Below are 12,761 nucleotides of genomic sequence, written 5' to 3'. Positions count from 1 at the left end.
GATACATGTGAGACAGACAGCCTGTAACAGTTGCAAAGCTTAAATGGGAGGCTTGCTGCTAGACTCTTTGAAGGAGTATTTTTGAAATTTTTCCTACAGGCTGTAAGTTTGAACAGAATAGCATTTTCTGTTGGTCTCTGTGTTGGAGTTTTCTCACTTAATGTTTTATTCCATTAAAAAAAAAATTCCTAAAACTTCTACTTACAAAATGGCACAGGCATCCTAATCCTTTATAAAACAGATCGTAGTCTTCCATGGTGATGAAGGACAAAAGAGCACAGTGAAAACCCATTCTCTGCCTCCTCCTACTCATAAATTAGTCTCCAGAAAACCCAAAAGCTTCTAGCGCGATTGGAACACCACAGAAACAGCCAAAGAGCACCAAGGTGCCTCGGGCAGAGTCAACTCTGGAAACCACTGGTCTACACACACTGGACTGGGCTGCTGAAGATCTGACTGTGTGCCGAGTTGTCCTTGTCTCACAGCCTTGCAGCCAGTCACATGGCTGGAAAGCACCTGCTTCGTAAAAAGCAAGTATGCCCGAGGCTATCATAGATTAAGGGTGCAGGGGGGTGCTGTGAGCCATGGTCACCCCGAAGTAAGAAGGTAGGCCAGCATGTTCCCCTCTCTGCCCACAGCCCTTCTGGGAGGCCAGCTTTGAGGGATGAAGCAGCCTTAAAGCAAAGCAGTGGCAGCAGGGAGTGCTGCATGCCATCCAACCTCTCTGCAGGTCAGCAAGCAGCCCGGCACCCTCTTTCATACATCTCCACCAAGATGGTTCTAAAAAGAAGCAGAACATACACGCAGTTTGTTCTGTAACTGGTCAATTACAGTTATAGTAGCATAGAAGACAGCGTAGGTACAGAAAGAGAAAGCCTAGGAGCTTGCCTTGGGAGCCAGATTACCTCTGTTTGGATGCTGGTTCCACCTCTAACTAACCTGTATATCTTCTCTTTGCCTTAATTTCCTCATCAGCAAAATCAGGTACCAGTCATAGCTCATGTATGAGGTCATGAGGATTAACCACACCAGTACATACACAAGGAAGAATAGGAGCACCCCGAGTTGCGAGGTGGAGGTACAACCCAGCAACAGAATCAGGCACACTTCACTCTGCCGGCCTGCTCTGTGCCTTCTCCTACCTGGTGTCTGGCCAGCACTCCCTCTGAGCACCCCTCAGTTCTCATGGAGCTCCCCAAGGAACCACAGCACTGCCAGACTTCTGCATTCCCAAATCCCTCAGGGCATGACTTCGTCATGGGAACCCTTCTGCCACAGCACTCCCCCACCCCATCCCCTTACATATCAACTTGCCACAAGTTCCACTCCAAGCCAGGAAGACTAAGAAAAGGAAACTGAGTCCGCTCTGACCCCGCCGCCCTTTTCTACCCCTTAACTCTACTATGTAGGCATCTTTTGCCCAAAAGGAAAGCCTGGCCAGTGAGTATGGGCCCAAGGCAGGAATGACAGAATCACCTGCCTTGCTTGGGTAGAGTTGCTTGTAACAAACTAAAGGTTCCAGGCCCTTCAAGGCAACCTGAAGTCTCCAATAACCTCCAGAATTGGTTTCCTTTGGCAACCAACCTCAGGAAAAGTGGGGGTCAGGGTCAGAGGCATAGACACCTCCAAGCACACAGCTCTCAGCATCAACCGCCCTCTCCTCACCCTGTGCCAGAACAAACTAACATCACTGTGCTTTCTACATGTTGTATTTATTGGTGATCCATGTGGGATTTTATTGAGAACAATGATTTTGCTACTGAAGGCTGTAAGAGAAAAAGCCACTGCTTTAGTGGAGGGCAACTCTGAGGGAGGCTCACTGTGACCTAGGTCTTGTCTTAACCGTCCCTGTCTTTGGAGTCCTTGTCCCCTTGCCTCGTCTCTACCTGCTGCCATCTCCCCATGGCTCTGTGTCTGGTACATTACACCTGCTCTGTTCACATGCTCTGGTGTGTGTCTCCCAAGCTGCACTACAGCCTATTTGAGGCAGTAATTATCTCATTCATCACTGCATTCCCAGTGTTTCACACAGCGCCTGCCTCACGGTCAGTGTTCACAAATGTTGGATGGATGGATGGATAGATGGGAGATGGAAGAATCTGACAGGGTCTCTTGCTGGGGCTACAGAAAACCATTCCTTTTCAAAGGGACAACAGCTCAGGAAATACTTATGGAGAGAGGCTCGGTTGTACAATGGCTGAACATAAAACTGGAGACCTGGCAAAAATCAGGAGCCACTTTGGGGGGTGACACAGATGGGAAGAGGACACACACTTCTGCTCCTGAACCCCAAAGATGCATGGAATTCAGGAGCTCATGGGTCCCAAGTGGCAGGACATTGCTATATTTAGGTCAAGCTGCCCTACACTACCATTGCTTCACACTTGTGTCTTGCACCTTCCTCTCAAATACACATAGGAACTATCCCTTGGTAACACTGCCATCTAGGACACCAGAAAAGCCACAATCACAGAATACAGATCAAAAGAAAACTATGAAGTAAGGTGCCAGATTCCAAGATGGCCCCTGAAAAGCAGGTTAACTCTCTTTTCCCCCCATCTCCCAAGATACATCTACTATGGAATCCCAGCGAGCTCCATAGCCCCAAACCAGGCCACAAGCACAACTGTGCCATCAGAACAACCTTGGAAAGGCAAAGGCACACACAGCTGCTGGGATGCCATTCAGTTCTGGGCATCCTAGAAATGTGCCTGAAACCTAGCAATGTGTCCCAGCCAGTCAACAGCTACCAACAAGACCACTGGTCATTCAAACACAGGCAACGAAGAGGAGGAGATACTTGTGAGAACAGGCAGTGACAAGACAAAGGGTCCATCACCCCTGTCTCCAGGGGTCTGCCAAAATCAGCCTCGCCACTGAATAAGGAACAGCCCCTCCAGAGGTACCCCACACAGGGCTGTGCACTGAAGAGCCACAGAGGTGCCCTCCTTCAGATCTCCTAGTCCCTGGCTCAGCTCACTGTGGCTCACACTCCATCACTCCCTGCTGTAAAGTCTGTCCTGCCAGGATGAACCGGATGGGTAACAGGGGCAGGGGGGCAGCCCCTAAGGTCTTGCACAAACCAGCAGCTCAACTGAGCACACAGCTGATCAAGGTGACCACATGTGTCTGAGCCCTATTTCCTAATTGGCCAATTAGGACACCTTCCTGTCAGTCTGTGGACCATAATCCACCCAATAACTCTACCACTTTAAAAACTATGACATGAAACAAATGCTGGGAGACAGGGGTGGGGGCCAAGTAGGGAAGTAAGGGTGGGGCAGTGGCATGACAGGAATGGCACGCCAAGCTGGCACTGCAGAGCTGGCCCATTATTCTACATTGGTCAGAGGCCCAGAGCCTCTAGCGCCTCCACCCCCAGCTTTCTCTCCGCCAAGTTCCCAGCTCTGCCAGTCTCCCAACCCACCGTGACCATGTCCACCCCTAAAGGGACACACGCTCGGTTTCCCCTAGTCCTCATGTCAACTTCTGCCCAACAGTAAAGAGCTATTGGCAATTACCTGCCTGTCCCTGGCATTTAACTCCCCTCAGTGCAGGCATGAGAGGGGAAGAGCCCCATCTCACATTAGTCTGGAAGATCATCTATAGGGGGTGCTGGTTCATATCCCAGCTGCTTCACTTCCCATCCAGTTCTCTGCTTATAGCTTAGGAAAACAGCAGAGGATGGACCAAAGCCTTGGGACCCTACATGCATGTGGGAGACCCAAAGAGAAGGCTCTTAGCTCCCAGCTTTAGATCAGCTCAACTCTGGCCACTGCAGACATTTGGAAAATTGAACCAGCAGATAGAAGACCCTCTCTCTATGTAAAATCTGCCTTTCAAGTGAAAAAAAAAAAACATATATATATGGTCATCTATATGAAAAACAGCTTTGGTACTCAGGGAGTGGGATGTACTGGTTGACTGCATTTCTTCTAGGAAGCTCTGAGAAGCCTTTGTATCTGGCAGTGCTGAGCCTCATGTTTCACTCTGCTTAGCCCAAGGTTCATTGTGCACTTGTCCCTGACAGCTGAGGGCTGACATGGTGTGGGGAGCTAGAACATGGACTGCAGACCATTGCCACTTGGCTTTGAGTTATAGCTCTGCCCCTTGGTAGCTTGATGGCCCTAAGCAAGTAACTGCTTCTCTGTTTTTAAATTTTTATTTATTTACTTGAAAGGCAACACCACATATACAGAAAGAGAGAGAGAGAGAGAGAGAGAGAGAGAGAGAGAGAGAAATTCTCCATCTGTTGGTTCTTTCCCCAAATGGCCACAATCGCTGTGGCTGGGCCTGTCAGAAAGCAGGAGCCAGGAACTTCTTCCAAGTCTCCCACATGGGTACAGGGGCCCAAGAACTAGAGCCATCCTCCACTGCTTTCCCAGGCACATCAGCAGGGAGCTGGATTAAACGTAGAACAGCTGGGACTAGAATCAACACCCAAATGGGATGCTAGCACCACAGGCAGTAACTTTACCTACTACACCACAGTACCAGCCCCAACCGTTTCTTCATCTATAAAATGATTCCAACACCTACAATACCTGCCTATCTGCCAAAGGGCTATAAATAGCATTCATAAAAGAGCAAGCACTGTATATGTGTTCATCAACAGCCAGCAGAACCAGTATTCTAACACACATTTTTGGAAACACGAGTACAAAATTAGAATCCCTGCAGGATTGTGGGGATGCTCTCTTTCCATAAGGATAAAGATGAGTTAGTGAGAGGCTTATCTAATTATGACACATTTTATTAGGAGTCATGAACAAGCAGCAAGTGAGGACATCACAGCCCAGAGAAGGGAAGAAATAAGAACTCAGTTGGTGATGGAGCCATTAGTAAGGAATCCCCGACCAAACTGACATGAATCCAACAATGCAAGCAAGACCAAGCAGGATCTCACCAAGCAGGAAAGCAGAGAACAGCACAGCAAAGACAAAAGAGTCTTCAAGCCTGGCTGGCAGCAGGGGAAGGGCTGATCCAACTAAATGGAACTCACTGGAAGGCATGTACCAGTAATGAGATCGGCCACTGGGTAGGTTTGGGTTCTAGATTCTGAATCAGGACTCTTGGGATTTCAGTCTGCAGGATTTGGGGAGCACTTATGTTAAAACCAACCAAGTAGCAAGCATTTAGCCTAGCAGTTAAAACATCCAGGTCCCACACAGAGTAAATGGGTCCAGTTGCCAGCTCCAGCTCCAGACACCAGCTTCCTGCTAATGTTGACTATGACAGTTAGCAGTGATGGCTCAAGCGACTGTGTTCCTGCCACCAACCCAAGACACTTGGATTGCAATCTCAGCCCCCAGCTTCTGCCCCCTGAGTCCCTGCAGGCATTCAGGGAGTGAACCAGTGGGTAGGAGCTCTGCCTCTCACAGGAGTACACAACCCTAACAATCAAGATAAGGGTAGAAACAAAACAGACCAGCTCAAGAAGATAGGCCTTGAGATTAAAACAGTTCCGGAAAGGAGGAACAATCACAGTAGGCAAAGGGTTAATGACTTTAGATATATTTCAAACAGCACAATACTGGATGTGACATTTAGACAAAGTATATACTGGACCAAAAAAAAAAAAAAAAAAAAAAGGCAAACCCAGGTGTTGGCAATAAGGGAAAGGTCCACATGGCAGCAATGTCCAGGAGATGGGTACTAGAGGAGCAGGAGCACATCTGAGGAAGGCAAGTAATGACAGGTGCTTTGATCTTGAGCTAGAGGAAGAGTGCATGAGTAAATGGAGGTAAATAGTTACCGGAAAATCTGGGCGCACACAGCAGGAGCATCCAGAGGAGGAAAGGGGGCCTGTGCTGAATAATGGCCATACCTACAAGATGCAGAACACAGCACTCCACTGCTCCCCTCCCAGAAGGCTGCTCAACACAGCAACGTGGGGCAGCTGGGATGTTCACATCATGAAGCTGTGTTCCTCGGGGGGCCCCAGTAGCCCCAGCAGGCCTGCCTTCCTCTTCCCACTTCATGACACAGACTGGGATTTCTAACCCAGTGGACATGGTTTTAAGCCCCTATCCCTCTTCCATACTGATCAGGGAATGCCCAAATCCCATGTACATGCAAGGAACTCCATGTTTCCACCTGGCTACTAGACACAGGAACAGACTGACACAGCTAAATGTCAAGATGGGAATGTTTTCATCCTCTCCTTCCTCAGTAGTAGGGCTCAAATGTCCACACCCTATTCCTTGCACCCTGTATTCCTCATCCCATCCTTGACCTAACTGTATCCCTGAGTTTCAGCCAAGAGGTCACCTCCACCGCCTCTTCCCTACAAATAGCAGAGCAAGATGCTGGCCGCCAGCAAACAGGGCAGCAAGGTGAACACAGCACTCAGCTGGACTGGGGAAATCCAATACAGAGCAGATACTGACAGTCCCAGTCTCTAGGCAGTGCCCCAAGACACAGCAGGTCTTGGATTACATGGGATTAGCATTTCCTGCAGCAGGCAGCACAAGACAACATAGGTCATAGCCTACATCTGTGCTGCAATGGTCTTGGCTGGAATTAGACACTCAATGTGACCCAACCTGGCAGCACAGGCCCACAGGACTGCCGACTCCACACCTCTAGCAATGGCAGGTAGGACAACCCACAGTTACCCGTTTGCTTAGCAGAGGAAAAGGTGGGTGTGTACAGTATACAAGACACTGTAATAGAAGCCTGGAACTGCCAAGTGCCATCTGTGAGGCCCCATTAGACTTCAGGCCAGCATTACCACAACCCTGGTTCTGTCCCTGTCACTACAGAGACCCTAGAGAGTGCTCTGGACTCTTGGCAAGTGCTCTCATGATCCCTGTTACTCCAGATTAAGAGCTGGTACCACTAGAACACCAACATTGCCCCACGTCATGCCATCTACCAGGGACAGGAAACATCCAGCCTGTGGGCTGTATATAAGGTAAGGCCTACAGAATCATGTGGTCTGTCCCTGCTAAGGCAGCTACATGCAGGACACAAAATTCCCTAAGTCTACAGCTGGTCAATTTAATTTTTTTTTTTATTGGAAAGGCAGATTTACAGAGAGGAGAGACTGAGAGAAAAACCTTGTATCCATTGGTTCCGTCCCCAAGTGGCCGCAACAGCCAGAGCTAAGTTGATCCAGCGCCAGGAATCTGGAGCTTCTTCTGGATCTCCCACGCGGGTGCAGGGTCCCAAGGCATTGGGCCATCCTCAACTGCTTTCCCAGGCCACAAGCAGGGAGCTGGGTGAGAAGTGGGACTGTCGGGATTAGAACCAGCACTCATATGAGATCCTGGCGTTATCAAGGTGAGGACTTTAGCCACTAGCCCACTATGCCAGGCCCAAAGATACACATATTTTGAAAAAGGAAAAACATCTCCCATATTCATTGATAGAAAATTATTAAAATGCCCATACTACCCAAAGTGACATACGGATTTAACACACTCCCCATCAGGTGCCAATGACATTCTTCAAAGAACTAGAAAAACAATTTTAAAAGTTATAATAAAGCACAAAAGGCCCTGCATAGGCAAAGCAATCTTGAATAAAAAGAACAAAGCTGGAGGCAATGAAATAACTGTTTCAAGATATACAACACAGATGAGCGAGCACCTGGCATAGTGGTTAAGCAAGCTGTCCCTTGAGACACACGGTCCAGCCCCGTCTCCACCCTCAGCTCTAATTTCCTGCTAATGCACTCACCAGGAGACATCAGGTAATGGCTTAGAGTCAGGTCTCTGCTAACCCTATGGGAACCCAGGTCCTGATATCTGGTCCCAGCCTTGCCCAGCCACAGTTTGTTGCAGGCATCTGGGAGTGAACCAGTGGATTTGTCTACTTTAACTACCTCTCTCTCTTGCTGTCCCTCTGCCTTTCAAGTAACAAAGTAAATCAGAAAAAAAAAAAAGTTAAAAAGAATACTACAGAGCTTCCACAGCATGGTACTAGCTCCAAAACAGAAACACAAACAACAGAACAGGAAGACATTCCCAAAATAAAGTTGCACAGCTACAGTCAAGCAATTTTCCAATAAAGGCATCAAAAACATATACAGGACGAAGGGTGGTCTTGTCAGGAAATGGTGCTGGGAAAACCGGGTATCTACAAGCAAGATTTATACTTTGCATCTTACCCTGTATCAAAATGAACTCAAACTGGACCTAAGAGCTGAAACTACAAAACTACTTAAAGACCATAAATAGGAAACACTTCAAGATGTTGGGAGAGGCAACATTTTTTTTTATAGGACCCCAAAAGCACAGACAACAAAAGCAAAACAAGACAAATGGGATTATATCAAACTAAGAAGCTCCTGCACGGCAAAACAGAGACACCTGACAGAATGGGAGAACACATCTGACAAAGGATTAATATCCAGAATACATAAGGAACCAAAAAACTCAATAACCAAAAACCTAGTTAAGAAACAAAAGTGGGAGAATCAAGATGGCAGAATAGGGTAAGGACACATTTAAACGGACGGAGAAACATTTGATCAGGATGAAGCAGAAAGGACACATTCCTCGAAATAGGAGAGGACAGAACAACAACAGAGAGGTATCTGGAGACTGACAGACACAGGAAAGCAGCAGGCACAGCAGTGTGGCGTTGCAGTGACTGATGCCCCAGCAGCATTCAGCTAACGGCAATCCGAACGCCACCAGCAGCTGAAACTCCACCAGCACCCAGGTGGGAAGGGACTTTCACTGGGAGCTTGGGAAGGGAACTCAGACAAAGAACTGTCCATCCTGCTGGTCCGTTTGATTTGATCAGGAGCAGAGACAGAGCAGCAGATCCCAGATGGACAGTGTGAGAACAGGGTGGATTTCACAGCCATTTTGTGTACGGGGGCAAAGGAAAAGGAAAGGACTGAGCATACGCTGAGCTGGGAGTGAACTCTTCTGACTCAGTGAAATGCATCAACGTGGCATTCTACAGGTTCCACCAAGGACAGGTCTGGGTAGCCCTCAGACCAGAAGGCCAGTAGATCAGAAACTCTAGTAGTGGCAATTTAGACACCATTTTGTACAGTGTGGTAAAAGTTTTAGGACTGCAGGGGATAACAGTGAACTGCGCATGTGCTGAGCTTGTGAGAACTCACTGAGCTCAGTGCACTGCACTGACTGGTCTCACAGGAAAATAATACCAATTGTGACATCATATGGGTCAAAATAGGTCCATGCAGCACCAGACCTAACGGCCAACAGGTTCTGGCAAGGTCAGCATCACCAACAACCTACTTGTATAGGACACCTGGTGTCTCCCTAATCCTGGGACCTGCTCCAACCAGAAGTGGGAGAAGGCTGCAGAGACAACAGTGCAACCTCAGTAAGGTATCACAGCAAGTGGAGACTGGTGAACCAGAAGCTGGGGTTGTGGAGACCATGGTGGAAATCTAACATAAGAACACAGACCTGGAACTTGATGGAGAAAGTGACACAACTGGCTGCAAACAAAGAGCTGTGTACCAACTGCAAGAAGTAAAATCGAACTGTAAACTTATGGGTGACACAGCTTAGAAACCTGCCCCAAGGAGAAGAATCTGATAACCAGAAGTACAATGACCAAGACCAAAAGAACAAACAGAGGCAAAATGAATATTACTGAAGACTCCCCTGCAAAGGAGCAAAACCCTATGACAACCTCTGAGTTAACTGAGGAAGACATCAACAAAATGGGGGACAGGGAATTCAAAAAACTCATAAAGCTTCTGATCAACAATGAGAAGCACATACAAGAGTTCAAAGAATTTAAGGAATATGTTAAACAAGAAATAGCAGCAATAAAGCAAATCAAAGCTGATATATTAGTAATTAAGAACACAGTAGACCAAATTAAAAGTACAGTGGAAAGTCTCCAAAATAGAATGAAGCAAGCAGAAGAAAGAATCTCAGAATTGGAAGATATTTCCTGTTACCAGGGGGAAAGCAAACAAAAAGCTGCAAGCAGAACTGGATCAGGCCAAAGAAAGTATCCAAGAATTGAAAGACACTATTAAAAGGTCAAATATAAGAGTTACGAGAGTCCCAAGGGGTGCAGAAAGATAAACTGTTTTTTACAAATATATTTAATGAAATAATAAGAGAAAATTTCCCTAATCTGGAGAAAGAATTGGGAAACAAGATCCAGGAGGGGCACAGAACTCCCAACAGGCTTGATCAAGAACAGTCTTCACTCTGACACATGATCATCAAGCTCTCTTCAATCGAACATAAGGAAAAGATCCTTAAATGTGCACGTGAAAAAAATCACCTGGCATATAAAGGGATGCCAATTAAACTCACAGGAGATCTCTCACAGGAAACTCTACAGCCAAGAAGAGAATGGAGTAACATATTCCAGATTCTCAAAGAAAAAAATTGTCGGCCTAGGATAACATACCCAGCAAAGCTTTCTTTTGTCTTTGAAAATGAAATAAAATTCTTCCACAGTAAAGAAAGGTTAAAAGAATATGCCTTCTCCAAACCTGCCCTTCAAAGGATACTTCAAGATGTTCTCTTGGTAGAGAAGAGGAATAACACCCACCAAAACCCAAGGCAAATGGGAAGAACATCCCAGTAAAATGACAACAGAAGACTAAACTAATGAACAACCCATTCCTAAAATGACAGGACCAAAGTACCACCCACACATATTAACCCTGAATGTAAATGGCTTAAGCTCAATCAAAAATCATAGATTAGTAGACTGGTTAAAAAAAAAACCATCTATTTTTTGTCTAGAAGAGACACACTTCACCAATAAAAATCAGCAGAAACTGTATCTCATGGATTTTGATGTTTTCTGTTAGTTTCATCTCTTCAAAGCAGTTTCTTCGGATTAAATTCTTCAATGAAGAACAGATAGATCATACAGTAGTATCATTTTCTTCAAGAAGGTTCTTGAGTTATTTTTCATTTCTTCAAGTGACACATTAGTCATTCAGTAGCATGTTACTTAACTTTTTGGTGGTGTTAATTTCTTTTTTCTTCCTGTTGATTTTGTTTTGTGACTTTTCATTTAAGGGGATGAATAGTAGCTGTGTAATGGAGACTGTCATATCTAGTAACATGTTATTTAACTTCATGGCATTGTAAATTTATATTTTTCTTCCTATTGTTGATTTTGTATTATGACTTTTCATTTAAGGGGATGTACAGTAACTGTGAAATGGAGACTAACATATCTAGATGTAAGGATACAATATAGTATGCATCTCTACTTCCAAAGATGGACTTACAATGAAACTGTTTATCATATCTTACAATAGGATGCTGCACTCTCTGCCATTGTCCATGCCTGCAATGATGGACATATGATTGTGTATGAAGAACTATACTTCAGTAATGATATAGGGGAACTAGGTTGGGGAGGGGGAAAATTGGGGAGGAAATAACGGAAATCCCAGGAGCCTCTTTAACTGTATCATAAAATAATAAATTAAAACAAGAAACAAAAGTAAATTTGAACAGACATTTCTCAAAAGAAACACATGGCCAAGAAATATACAAAAAACGTTCACTATCTCTAGGCATCAAGGAAGTGCCAATCAAAGCAACAATGAGATGTCACACAACTCATGCCCAAAGAGCTGTTATCCAGAATGCTGGGGAGGATGGTGGAGAGAAGGGAATCCTCATTTACTACTCACGGCAATGGAAATGAATACAGCCATCGTGGAGGAGGGTAATGGAAGCTCCTTCTGTTAGACCAGCTACGCCACATTAGGTCTATAATGGAGGGAAGTAAAACGAGACCCCTGCACTCCCATGTTTTCTGTAGCACTCTTCACAATAGCCAAGATGTGGAATCAATGTGGTGGGCACCAATAAATGACCAGAAACAGAAAATGTGGCAAACACGCACAGTGCAACAATACTCGACCACAACATTTTGCTGCAACATGAATGAAACTAGAGATCACCCAGAGAGACCAATGCTGCACGTCTTTGCTCATATTCAGGAAGTGATACAGGGTTTATCTGAACTTACAGCAGTGATTACTACAGACCAGAAAGGTGCAGGGTGGGGAGGCAGGGGGGCAGAAGGTTCAGGCAGGCTGCATAAAACGCACCCCAACGTGCTGAGACAAGTAGTGAGTTCCAGTGTTCCACAGCGCAGGGGCTCACTACAGTTCACAATCACACGCAGCACCCAGTAAAAGAGATCTGGAAGAAAATATAACGAAATGGAAAGCCTTATGGCCTGATTTGACCTGCTCAGCGGTGTATGTGTGTTGCCCTGTACACAACAAAAACACACCAGTATTACATGGTAATCAAATTAAAATTAGATATAGCTATAAAAGCGAAAATAATAGAAAAGGAAGAAATGTAGGGATGGGTTAAAGGTCAGTGAGGTCTACTTGTGCACTTGACTTAGTTAAAAACAAAAAAAAGCATTTACTTTCTTATGATACTGTCTGTCAAAACCCCCACAAAACCTCCCACCTTGAAGGACGTATGGCCAATCCTCAGGGGCATTAGCCCAACGAACTAGCCACCGGCTGGTCTGGCAGCTGAAAATCATACCACATGCCTGCCTGCCTGCCATGTGTCTCCCTCCCCGGGCCCCGTTCTCTTCCTGCCCACAGGGAGGCTGATGGCCCCAGCCAAAAAGACACATCAGGAAATAAAGCCAAGGTGAGAGGCCAGTCCCTGAACCCTGGGTATTTCCTGGAATGACACAAGGAAGTGGACATGGCCGTTCCCACTTTGCAGAGGAGCAAAATGGGCTGCAAGAGGAGCCAAAAGTCTGCCTCAGGCCAAACCTCCAGGGAGCCAGAACAGGTCGGGAGTGAG

The sequence above is a fragment of the Ochotona princeps genome, chromosome 10 (assembly GCF_030435755.1).
Source record: "Ochotona princeps isolate mOchPri1 chromosome 10, mOchPri1.hap1, whole genome shotgun sequence".
Classification (NCBI taxonomy): Eukaryota; Metazoa; Chordata; class Mammalia; order Lagomorpha; family Ochotonidae; genus Ochotona; species Ochotona princeps.
Note: the sequence above shows the minus strand (reverse complement) of the source record.